The sequence below is a fragment of the Acomys minous genome (genome assembly GCF_964271855.1).
Source record: "Acomys minous genome assembly, chromosome: 15".
NCBI lineage: Eukaryota > Metazoa > Chordata > Mammalia > Rodentia > Muridae > Acomys > Acomys minous.
In genome coordinates, this window is record NC_140497.1 from 93,102,512 (window position 1) to 93,115,950 (window position 13,439).

The window sequence follows — 13,439 nt, forward strand, 5'->3', positions numbered from 1 at the left end:
CTCCAGGGCAGGGCGTTCTCCTTTGTCGGCGCGTGCACTGCTCTCATCTCTACGCAAGTTTTTTTTTTTTGGTTAGACAGTGTCCCTGTTTAAAGTCCCCTCTTTTGTGCCCTTCATGAGGTTTTTTTTATTTTTAAAGTCCTTTTAGCTTCCTGGCCATTACTGCATTGATCCTATAATCCTTGGCCCTAATCACTCGACAAAGATCTGTCAGCTGCACTCAAAAGCCTCCTGATTAGGAGCTGTCCTGAGAAAGCTTACAGACCGGAAGTGACCACTGACGAAAAGACTCACAGCAAGCATTGAGTAACCACCAAAGAGGTTCCCAGGTGTGTGAACTTAGATTGGAATTTGGCTGGAGGCATGGGAAAACTTTTTTTTTTAACCCATCTATATCCTAGTCCCTGTTTAGTAGTCACTAAAAATGAGTCAGTTTCTCCACATCCACCCTGGTTCATAGCTGACGAAGTGAGGGTGGAGCCAGCATGGCCTTCCTAGAACCACAAGCAATTTAGGGGTGAGGAATGCATCCCCAACATACCACAGAAGAAACCTCATCTCCGAACAGGTGCCCGGGCCTTCGACAGATAAGCAAGTTTACTCAATAAATCAAAATGTAAAAGATAAGTAAAAATACATAATTATCTAGATAAATAGTCCTAGGGATCAAACCAGGGCCATAAACGTGATAATTATGAGTGACACCCAAGCCTGTAGGGCGAGGATGCTGATCCCACAGCGTTCTAACGATGGCCGCAGAAAGCTGGAGTGGCTCCGGGAGAGCCATCTCACTCTTCAGTGGACCTGAGTTCTGTTCCCAGCGCCTGCTTCGGGCCAGTCACAACAGCCTGTGACTGCAGCTTCAGGGGATCTGACTCTCTCCTCTGCCCTCGCAGACATCTTCACGTACTCACATAGGCAACACAGCTGAACAAAAAAAAAAAGGAAATCTTTTGTTTTGTTTTGTTTTGTTTTGTTTGAGACAGGGTTTCTCTGTGTAGCCTTGGCTGTCCTAGACTCCCTTCGTATACCAGGCTAGCCTTGGTAAAGTAAATCTTTTAAAAAACTACTCTAGATTAAGCCAGCAGTGGTGGCGTGCGCCTTTAATCCCAGCACTCGGGAGGCAGAGGCAGGTGGATCGCTGGGACTTAGAGGCCAGCCTGGTCTACAAAGTGAGTCTAGGACAGCCAAGGCTACAGGGAGAAACCATGTCTCGAAAAGTAGAAAAGAAAAAATAATCACCCTAGATTGTAGAAATGTTTCTAACTCCTAATTTTCTTGTACTAATGTTCATCAGTATTCTAAACTAACAGAATCATATGACTATTTTGAGGCTTTAATTTTGAAAAATTCTGTGGCATTGCTAGGGGGCAAAGCCGAAGAATCGCATGACTGCAGGAGAAGAGAGGGAAGAAAACTGTTTCCCGTTCCGTCTTTTGAATTCTGTAACTCGCACACACAGCCTAGCTCTTGGGAGGCTGAAGCAGAGAGAACTGAGAGTTCAAGGCCAGCCTAGGGTGTACAGTGAGACTTTGTCACAAAACAAACAAAAGTGAATAAGATGAACAAAAGTTTTGAGGTGCAGCTCACTGGTAGAGCATTCATACGCGGCTAGCATGCACCGACCTCCGGCGACTTCCGGCGGCACCTGGTACAGTTGCCAGCACCACAAAAGAAAAGGCAATCAAGCCTGGCTGGGCATGAGTGAGCCCTGTGTGTCCATCCAGGGCACTACAAAAAGGTAAGTATATTTTAGAATCTCAAGTCATTGTACTCATGTCAAGGAATTTCACACATACCCGGAAGTGCTCAAATACCAGCTTCCTGCCTAGCAGCACCCCACCCCCACACACCGCGGCAAACACAACTTGCCTTAGACCGAGCCGGCCAATGCAGCCATGAGAACATCACATAGGCAGTTCAGACTTACTCCTGTTCGTGTGACCACCCCCTACAGTTGCCTACTGAATCAAAACACTGCTTATCCCGTGATCCGGAAGAGCTTAGATCTCCAGGTTTAGACCGGAAGTTGCGGGGTTTTGTCAGGGTTGAGAAGCAGGGTGGGGAGAATGCCCCCATCTCTCCTGCTTCTAGGTGCTGCGTCCTCTCCGTCTAGACGGGAAGGAACGAGAGAAGACACTGAAGCATCCTGTGCATCCTGTGGGGGCTAAGTCTTTTCTCTGCAGCTGACTGAAACCACAGTGGGGACCAGCCAAGGTTCCACAGTTTCCTTCTGACAGGAGATTTGTCCACATTGACCATTACCGGCCTGTGAACCTCTCTCTACACTGTAACTGCCCATCCCATAGTCCAGCAACCATTTCAGGTGTGTAGACACATGAGCATCCGGTCACCTCCACTTTGAAGACCCACCGCGCTGACCTCCAAGCCGCAACCCCGGCCTCAGCGTCACTCACATGGCCTCGCTGCATTCTTCTCCACCCACACCCCAGGGGTGCAAGAGGCACATCCAGATCTGCTGCTTGAGGATTCGCAGCCAAGGAACACTGCGTCCACTGTTTACTCTCTATTCAAGTGGCCTGATGAGCTCGCCTCCCCCACCCACCCACATGGAGCTGGCTTCCTGTCTCCCACCCTCCTCTGGCGGATGGGCACAGCCACTCCCCTAACCTGGGCCTGTGACTGAGCCCTACCGGAGGAGGAGAAACTCCACTGGTGACACCATGAGGTTAACTGTGGAGCAATATATGTCCTCTCTCCCCATCTTAGCAGTGGCACGGCAAAGAAAAAGTTTCTGTTTCACACTTTTTGTTTTGTTTTGTTGTTTTTTGGGTTTTTTGTTGTTGTTGTTGTTGTTTTATTTTGGTTTGTTTTTGGGGTTTTTTTGTTGTTGTTGTTGGGTTTTTTTTTAAGACAAGGTTTCTCAGTGTAGCCTTGGCTGTCCTGGACTCACTCTGTAGACCAGGCTGGCCTCGAACTCATAGCGATCCACCTGCCTCTGCCTCCCAAGTGCTGGGATTAAAGACGTGTGCCACCACGCCTGGCTTCTGTTTCTCACTTTATAATACTTGTCCACAGGCTCCGTGTGTGACTCAGAAACCCCCACACTTCAGATATTTGGGGGGATTGATGTCCTTAAAGCTAAGGAATTTAAACTACTACTTGGTTGCTTTGTGTTTTTGCAGGAAGAGTGAGACAGGGCACTGCTGTACAGCCTAGGCTAGCCTTAGATTCTTTTGTTTTGTTTTCTTTTTTGCAAACAGGGTTTCTCTGTGAATCCCTGGCTGTCCTGGACTCGTTTTATAGATCAGGCTGGCCTCGAACTCACAGTGATCCTCCTGCCTCTGCCTCCCGAGTGCTGGGATTAAAGGTGTGCACCACCATGCCTGGATTTAGCCTCAAATTCTTAATCCTCCTGCCTCAGCTTTCCAAGTATTTATAACTATATGCCACCACACCCAGATTTTTAAAAAATACTTAATACTTTTTTCTTAAGAAAAAAAAAAACCTCATAGCTCCACTACAAATTCACTTTATTAGACTCTCCAAGACCAGGCCCAAGGAATCTACAAAAAGCTTGGCTTGAAGTGAGAGGCAGAATGCTGTCTACTTGCTTAAAGTATGCAGGCCCCGGATTAAGTCTCCAACACTAGGGAAAAGAAATGGACACTACATGGTGTTTAGGATTTTTCCCCCCCAGGAGAACTAAAAAAATAAAGATGCATGTGATCATGTGAGCACACACATGCATACGTAGTTGGAGAGGGGGCAGTAATTGAGATTTTTTTAAACAAAAGTCCATAATGATTTGGGTTACTATGTAAGCCTAACAGAAAGGTGTGGTACCTATCTGTCCATCTGTGTGGCTCTAACACTGAGGCTGCACCCAGCACACAATTTTAGTAAATAGTTTATAAAATTGATGAATGGATGCAAAGAACACTCCATTTCTTGAGTAAATCAGCTGCCCCACTCACCAGCACGCACCAGCGTGTGCTGTCTTAGTCTTTGTGGATGATATGACAAAATCTCTTAGATTCAGTGACTTAAAAACAATATAAACTAGCCAGGCGTGGTGGCACACACCTTTAACGCTAGCACTCAGGGAGGCAGGGGGGCAGAGAGGCAGGCCTGGTCTACAGAGTGAGTCCAGGAAAGCCAAGGCTACACAGAGAAACCCTGTCTTGGAGGCAGGGTGAGGGGAATACATACATACATACATACATACATACATACATACATACATACATACACACACACACACATACATACATACATACACACACATATATATATATATTTATATTTCAAATATATATATATTTCAATCATTCTGGAGGCTGAGGAGGTCAAGAAGAAGGTTCCAGTAGGTGTGGAGTTGCGTGACAGCAACAGCAAAGCAGTTCTCTGTAGCCTCTTTATTGCTGAAACTAATCCTACGCGTTAACCCCCTCCCGGTGACCTAATTACCTCCAGAGGCTCCGCCTCCCGAGACCATCACAGTCTCAACATAAGGACAGGGAGGAGAGAGACACAAGCACTGATGCCACAGCATCTACCAAAAGTCACCAACTAAATCTAAACCGATCTTTCCTAAACTTGGAGTAATGATAAAATGAGACGGGAACAAACACTTCCTGCATAGGCTCGCTGTGTCTCTCCACCACAGGGGATCTGGAACTGAGGATAGTCGTAACCAAGTCCATAAGCCATCTCTCTCTCTCTTTTCAAATTACATTTACTTTTGTGTGTGGGGGGTGGGGAAGGCACAGAGGACAACTTGTGGGAGTCAGTTCTCTGTTTCTATAGCTCGAGTTCCAGAGACTGAGTTCAGGGCCTCAGGCTCGGCAGCGAACGCCTTTACCCACTGAGTCACCTTACAGACGGCTCACCAAGCCATCTCTAGGAGTAAGGCCCTTTTCCACCGTAAGGACAAACCCAGCTGTGCAAATAGGACATTTACAGGGAAGACAGAAATCCCTGAAAATGTCACCCACGGACTAACTCTGCTGCGGATGCATTCTGCCTGTCAACCCCTGAGTTACAGGATCTGGTGACATCTCAGCTGTTGTGCTTGCCACGTCTGCTTGAAGGGTTGCATTGAGCACAATGCTTTGGTCTCTCACACAAAGCTGAGCACGGTAGCAGGCAGGAATAACCCCAGTGCTAAACGGGAAGGCTCAAGCCATTCCCTGGGACTCACCAGGCCACACCTAATCACTGAAGGACCCTGTCTCAGTAAGTGAAGGCAACAGCTCTGAAGAATGACACCCGAAGTTGACCTCTGGCCTCCGTGTACACACACACACACACACACACACACGAACAATACTCACATACAAATTAAAAACAAAAGCCCAAGGTTAAGGATTATTCACTTGGAGAATTCACTCAGAATCTCTTAATAACATATAGATTAACTTTTTTTTTTTTAGATTAACTTTTTAAAGAAGCTCTCTGCTAGGCATGGTGGTACATGCCTTTAATCCCAGCACTCAGGAGGCAGAGGCTGGTGGATCGCTGTGAGTTCGAGGCCAGCCTGGTCTACATAGTAAGTCCAGGACAGACAAGGCTACACAGAGATACCCCGTCTAGAAAAACCAAAAAAAAAAAAAAAAAAAAAAAGGAAAGAAAGAAAGAAAGAAACTGGTGTATGTACACAAGCATACTGAGCTTTGTTTCTTTTTCTTTTTTAAACTAAATGACCAATATTCTGGTTTGGTTGACATCAGATGGGGGATAGAACTGTTTCTGTGAAAATATCCCCGTTTCTATTGTTGGTGCTCTCTTACCTGTTGTTCCAGTAAGTTGTTTTGTTCTTGTTATTTTAACGAAGGAACCCAACAGCTTAAAACTCTTTGCATACCTTGTTCAATTGGAGAATTTTAATGTTTTTCATTTATCCTTGTGAAACTAAGGACAGTTTTATAACTTTTTTGTATGAAGCCATTACAGATTCTAATCTGTTTTTAAGTAGGGGTAAATTATTCTAGGAAAAAAAATGATCTGAGATAATTTCCCTTTTAAGTTAATCATCATATTGTTTAAATAAACTTCTTGTTCAAAATGGAAATAAAAAAATGGACACTTTCTACAAAGCAAGTTCCAGGACAGCCAGGGTTTATATTTTAACACCAGCAAGAAGGCTTCAAACCAAAGTTCATGCTACTTTTAAAAAATAAAGAAGTACGGCTAGAGAGAAAGTTCAGAGGTTAAGAGCACTGGCTGCTCTTCCGAAGGTCCTGAGTTCGTTTCCCAGCAACCACATGGTGGCTCACAACCATCTATAATGAGATCTGGTGCCCTCTTCTGGTGTGCAGGCACACATGTAGGCAGAACACTATACATAATAAATAAGCAACTCTTTTAAAGTAAAGAAAGAAAGAAGTAAGAGTTTTTTTGTTTTGGTTTGGTTTTTGTCAAAACATTGTCAAGAATTTTCTCTCTCTCTGATTTTGTCCGTATTTTTTAGTTCCAGACCTAAGGCAATCCCTCATGGCTGACTAGTGTAAGTAGATTATCTGCTACCCGGGAGTGAATATATTGGCTTAGCTTTCCACAAGTATCCTTATTTCGGTAGGAACAGCTCAATGACAAGTCACTGCGCTGCCCTGTGCCAACCAAACCAACTGTAACACTATTTTCTCATGCCTGAAGACAGTACTAAACACACTCCTAGGAACCTAGACCAGGCAGGGAGGCACAGACCTGGGTCTGCGCTCAGTGACCTGGTCAGGACTCCATAGGAGAAAATACCCAGCCCTATGGGCTGCCTCGCCATGCCCTTTGCTTTCAGCTGCCCCAGAAGACTGCGTGGATCCACCGGGTTCCTCTCCAAATCCTTCCCTTCGGGTTAAAGCCAGTAGAGAAAGACCTGTGTTATCCCACCACACCCTCCCTCCTGCTCAGCCTGGCCTTGTCATGCCCCACCCTCCACCATTTCATCCGACTAACTCTTCTACGTTATAACCTTGGCTATTTCGTTCCACGCTACCCTCCCCCCCCCCCATTAAAATCTCCTCCTCACCGGGGCTGGAGAGATGGCTGCTCATCCAGAGGTCACGAGTTCAATACCCAGCAACCACATGGTGGCTCACAACCCTCTGTAATGTGATCTGGTGCCCTCCTCTGGCCTGCAGGTGTACATGCAGGCAGAGTACTGTATACATAATAATAAATGAATAAATCTAAAAAAAAAATAAATAAATCTCTTCACTTTATCCCATTCACTCAAGAGGTGCTCAAGGGAAGCAGAGAGTTCAGAGGTGTGAGTTTAAGGCTGGGAGGGCCACTAGCTAGCGATTCAACTGAGCTCTCAGGCGGGTACAGCCTCCTAGAAGGTGCTACCCGTAAGGCAGTGCGCTAAGTGTCCTAATTAAAGTCAAGATTAACAGTTTAAGGATTTGATCCAAGGATGGAGCTGCTTGTTTTCTGTTGATGCGCATTGCTTAGAAAATAATCAGAATTAACTGTTTGTCGGTGATTGTACTTAATAAACTGGCTCCATCAACCTCCTCCCCCGCCCCCCCCCCCCCAGCTGCATTCCACACAAACCCTCCGTCCTGGCCAAATTAACCTGATTACCCTGAAAGTGCTTTGCGGTTTCCACCCCCTTATCTTTCCTGATGCCAACTACTTTGAGTAAATCATTACCCTAGTCCTGCCCAAATGCCTGTTTGCTTACCTATTGCTTTTCTTTACACCCCCTTAACCATGGGCCCCGCCCCCCTCAGCTGAGTAACTCACCACTCACAGGTTTGTTGGTTTTTTTGTTTTTTTTTTCCCCCTCAATCTACCATAACCCGACAGTCTGCACTAGCATGCTGCCGCTCAGGAGATTACTTAGACCCGCACGGTCCCGCGCCTCCCTGCAGCCTGGCATCCCGGCCTCACTCCCTGGCTTGGTCCTTGCTGCCTGCATCCACAAGCAGGTCTTGTTTTCAGGGCTCCAACGCTAACTTTAAGGGCTGAGCAGCTGGAAGCGCTCGGTGTCTCTCTGGCGCCTTCACTCGCTCCTCCCCTTTAACTCAGCCTGCGGAATTACCCTGTGTGGGTCCAGCAGGAGTCGGCATGGTGTGGCCATGACTGCTTCAGAAAGTTAAGCAAAATACCATGACATTAGTGGTCCTTGAAAGGGGTTTGCTAAGCGAAATAAACTCTACAAAAAAAAAAAAAAGATTTGCTGTAATTCCATTTATACTTAGTCAGACACAGAGAAAGTACAAGGGTGGTTGCCCAGGGCTGGTGGGGAGGCCAACGGGGGATTGTTTAATGAGGAGAGTTTCACCACAGGAAGAAGACAAGAGTTCTGGAAACAGAAAGTAACAAAGATGACACAACAATAAAAGGGCTTAACACTGCCAAAGTGTTACCACTTGAAGTGGTAAGCCTTGTTGTGAATATTTTATCACACAAAAAAATAAATTTAAGTGAGTGATTCAAAAAAACAATACAGAGAGTTTGGTGCAAAGATAACATGGCGACCTCCGTCAACACGGAGATACCTCAGAGACAGACACCTCACTAAATCTCTCCTGTGATTTCCTAACGCTGAGTATTTTTGCTCAGCGTGTACCCCCGTTCTTTTCTCATTCTTGGCTCTGGTTTATTCTCGGCTGCTTTGTGGCCTGGCCGCAAATGTTCCTTTAAAATCAAGTATTTAAGCAGCGGGAGCCAAGAGTTGCTAAATAAATATATTTCACCAAAGTATTGCTTCCTCCTCACAGGCCTGCTGTTTGATTTTCCCACCTCTGTGAACTTTGCACCCCATAGACTCAACCTCATGTTCTCTCTGACTAGAGACCTGGCTCCCCCCCCCCCCCTTTGAGAGGGATGGGAACACATCTCCTCGGTCTCTCCTCAGGTCACAGAGGCCCTATCAGGCAGCTTGAAATTGCCAATGAGACCGCCTCCTGAAGCCTGCCCACCCCCAGCCAGCATCCTGTTACTAAGGCCACTGAGTTTCTTATCGTGCTGCTCCTCTTTCCCAGTGACTATCTGCTACCTGCCTCCCCGGAACGCGTAGCTACTGTCCTATCTTGCCACTGTTGGAGAGACTTTGACTGTGCACACCACACCTGTCTTAGATATAATCAGGACTCGGTGAGGTATTTTAGGACTCATACTATCATTACTAGCCTGGTGGGAGGTAGCTTTTAAACTAACCACAAAACCTCCTTGAATGCACATGTATGGCTTTTCCCTTCTGTCTCCCTGAGTTCTATGTACACCATTTTGAGAATCCACTGAGTCCCACAGCAGAGCGTTCAGGTGTGTGACACAGAGACTCCACACAATACAAATTTGCCTGTACCTGCTCACTGTAATAAGTCCATAATGACATCATCTGGATGACATCCTTTAGTCCTGGGAATCTCGTGCGGGCCACTGAGGCAGTTTTGTAAATATCCCGAGCAATGCAGTACACTGAGAAATTCCCAGACTTTGGTTCATACTAGTGGTCACTGCTGTGAAAATGGAGTCAACACCCAAATCTCCCTGGACTGAAATCCATTGTGATAACTCCTCAGAATGCTATCCTCTGGTGAAAGGAAATGGGGCTTCCTCAGAGAAACTCCAGGCTGCAGGAGGAGGAGGTATGTAATATGAACCCAGTGCTTCCTATGGCATCAAACACTTAGCCAATAGCCGAACGGTGGTGGCGCACGCCTTTACTCCCAGCACTCGGGAGGCAGAGGCAGGCAGATTGCTGTGAGTTCGAGGCCAGCCTGGTCTACAAAGTGAGTCCAGGACAGCCAAGGCTACACAGACAGACACTGTCTTGGAAAAGCAACAGGTGGTGGCAGGGAGAGATTTAGCTTAGTCTCTGGCCAAAAGAAAGTGCTCTTACAGCCAAGGATACACAGAGAAACCCTATCTCAAAAAAATAAAAAAATGAAGAGGAAGAGGAGGAGGAGAAGGAAGTAAAAACAACTCCACTTGTAGAAGAGGTACTTTTCTCCTCTGGGATTTATAGACTTAAACAGACTTGTGCCCACACAAATATGGGCTCCATGTTCTTCAGGGCTGGGGTACAGCTTAGCGGTAGAGCATATGAGCCACACTCACAAAGCCTCAGGTTTTGTCCAAAACAACAATAGCATCCTCTCATAATGGGACTTTTGTTTGTTCGGTTGGTTGCTTGGTTGATTTGGTTAGTTGCTTTTCGAGACAGGGTTTCCCTCTGTAACCTTGGCGGTCCTGAACCGTAATAGGAACTTTAGGCCCTTACTCATTAGCACTCTGTGTAGGGGTGGGAATGAAATTTACTCCTGAGGATGGCCATCAGGGAGTCCCGTGCCAAAGCCAGAGGTACCAGAAAAGTTGTTTTGTTTTGTTTTGTTTTTAATCCTAATGTTTACTAGAAAATAACACTAGCAAAAGGAAAAAAAAGACATACAAAATGAAAGAAAGCATTGATGCCTGAACGGTCCACCAATTGATTCAAAATGGGCAACTCAAACATCACATGAAGATGTCGCTAAGTTAACAATCCCTTCTTATCAGCAATGCACTGGTCATGTGTGGTGGTACCACATGGGAGGCAGAGGCAGGCAGGTCTCTGTGAGTATAAGGTCAGCCTGGTCTACGTAGAGAGATGCCATCTCAGAAAAACAAGACTATATTGAACTATTTCAAGAAAACATTGAAATGAAGGTTCTCTGTGCTGGGAGATTTCTAAGACCCCATATGCTCTCTTACTTTGCTGTGAGGATACCATCAGAGGGAATTAATCCAAAGCAAGCTGAGCATTTCGCATTTGATTACCAAATTGCCAGAGCTGAAATGAAGTGTTTCAGTTGTCTACTACACACCGAAAGAGAATCAAAACATTTTATTAAATGTGTTAGAGGCAGTCCCAGAAGATTCCTGATAAGACCTCACTTGTCTTCTCAGGGGGAAAAGGGACCTGAGAGAGTGAGAGGAAGCTCAGTGACTCAAGGGTAGAGCAGCCAGGAAGAGACGGAGAGGGAATGCTTTATTTCTTCACGTTCCCAGAAAGGGAAGACTTTCTCACCACCCCCCTTCTTTCTTTCTTTTTTTAGTCAATTGGAAACCAATGCAGGAAATCTAAAAAGACAGCCTGGCTCAAAAGCTTAGGAAGTTTCAGCATCTTGCAAGCACCACACTGATACACGGAGAAACACAGCGCTGACAATCTCTGCAGGCAGATTCTTACGTAACCCTCACAATCCTCAGTACGCTCGGGGAAAACCGTGCTTTCTTTGGATAGCTTTTGGTTTCCAGTGTTTGACTTTACTTGACACACTCCGAAGAAGTGGAGGCATGGGGAAGAAAGTGGCCTTTTAGTTTATTTTTCCAGACAGAACCAGGTGCACAATTGAGAACAATCATCTCTCCACAGCTCACATTCTGCTGTCCTGGGGCCCCGACACCGCCACACTGACTCAGCCTGAAATCGCCTATTTAGTGAGGAGACTTTTTTTTTAAAAGATTTATTTATTTATAAGAATATACAGTGTTCTGTCTTCATGTACACCTGCAGGCCAGAAGAGGGCATCAGATCACATTATAGATGGTTGTGAGGCACCATGTGGGTGCTGGGAATTGAACTCAGGACCTCTGGAAGAGCAGTCAGTGCTCCTAACCTCTGAGCTATCTCTCCAGCCCTGAGACTTTTTTATTTAACTCTAGACACTCCTAAGTTGGACATTTTATACTGTCTTCTTAAAAGAAAAAAAATCAGCCTTATTAAAATCATAGTTTTTTTAAGCTACAGGTAAAGAAAAACAAATTTGTTTTCATTTTTTTTCTTATGGCTATCTTTCTAACATTTGGTTTAAAAGTAAAAATGATGCCTACATTCCAACGTTGTATATTATTATAAAGATTTGTTTGTTTATACTCTGCCTGCATGTGAGCCAACAGGCCAGAAGAGGGCACCAGATCTCACTATAGATGGTTATGAGCCACCATGTGTTTGCTGGGAATTGAACTTAGGACCTTTGGAAGAACAGGCAGTGCTCTTAACCTCTGAGCCATCTCTCCAGCCCTCAATGTTGTGTATTATTATCAAGACACTACTTACATAAGAAAATCAAGACTATGCAGTGAATGATTTCATACAAGTGACATAAGGGCTGGGGATAAAATCTGGAGCCTGGCATATGCTGGGCAAGCCTTCTGCCACTAAAACTACAGCCCCGGACTCAATTAAAGTATCTTTAACTCATACAATATGCCTGCAGATTAAACAGATGATAGTAAAATTGAAATCGTTGAGAAACGAAGGTGGCCCACCTCTTCTCTTTCCAATTCTCTCCTTTTCTAGATTAGCTGAGCCATGGTGTCTCTGGTGGAGGCAGAAGGCAAGGCGTTTGCAGCGCCACGGTGGTCTAGACGGAGGTGAGTTGAGCGCCCTCAGGCGGGAGAAGAAACCCACAGCATGATGGCACAGGTTAGAAAGGGGGACAGAGGTGCACCAGCGACCCAGCTCAGGCTGCTGTAAGCTAAGCAGGATGACAAGAGAGTCCGTCCACGCTCGGCACTTCGCAACAGGAGGCCCGAGGAGGATGCCACAGGCCCGTTCATATAAGAAAACTGAACAGTTAAGTTCATGTATCAAAACTAATGAGACCCAGGAAGAAAGCAGAACTTAATTTTATGATAATGTATTGGGATGGAAGGTAACTGTGTGGACATAATGGTGTTCTTTATCACTGATAGCTATGAACACAAATACACAGGCATACGTGTGTAAATATTTCCTAGGTTCTACCCACACAAAGGAAATAAGAACAATGGTCTAAGCCAGACCTGGTGGCACCCACCTCCAATCCCAGCATTTGAGCAGTGGGGGGTCATTCACACTTGGCTACCTATTGAATTTGAGGGCACCCTGGTTTCCATGAGAACCTTAAAAGAAAAGGGCGGGGGGGGGGGGGCGGGGTGGAGGAGGCTCCAGTTGCAACAATGTACCTAGCGTGCAAATCTTGGCTTCTAAATTTCATTCTGCCCTCCTGGACATGTGGCTATTTCTAGTGTTGGAGTATAGAAAATGCTCTGAGGTTAGGCACACTGGTTGCTCTTCCAAAGGACCTGGGTTCCATTCCTAGGATCGCCACCAAGGGTAACTCCAGTTGGAAGGGATCCAGTGTCTTCATAGACATTTCACAGGCATGGTACATAGACACGCCTGCAGGCAAACTTTTGAAAGTTTTTTTTTAATTAATTAAAAAAGGAAAAGAAAATGTTGAACATGAAACATCTAATTTGCGAGCTGTCATGGTGGTGCATGTCTTTAATTCCAGAACTTGGGAGGCAGCAGCGAGCATTATGTCTTGTGTGTTTGAGACAATCTGGTCTATACAGTGAGTTACAGACCAGCCGGGGCTACACAGCAAAGCCTTAGTTCAAAAGCATCAGCATCTGATTGTGACAGTCAGAGAAGAAAGTCTTAGATACACAGACAAACAAGTCACCCATGGGCCCAAAGGATAGCTCAGCGGCTAAGTGCT

General features: G+C 45.7%; 1 long non-coding RNA gene across 1 annotated transcript; it reads right to left on the reverse strand.

The window, feature by feature from the left end:
• Positions 1 to 579: 579 nt before the first annotated feature.
• On the reverse strand, positions 580 to 2,335 carry LOC311584368. Its single transcript, XR_014774836.1, has 2 exons — positions 1,873 to 2,335; positions 580 to 927 (listed from the first exon to the last, which is right to left on the reverse strand). It is a non-coding gene; the product is annotated as an uncharacterized lncRNA (long non-coding RNA).
• Positions 2,336 to 13,439: the final 11,104 nt, after the last annotated feature.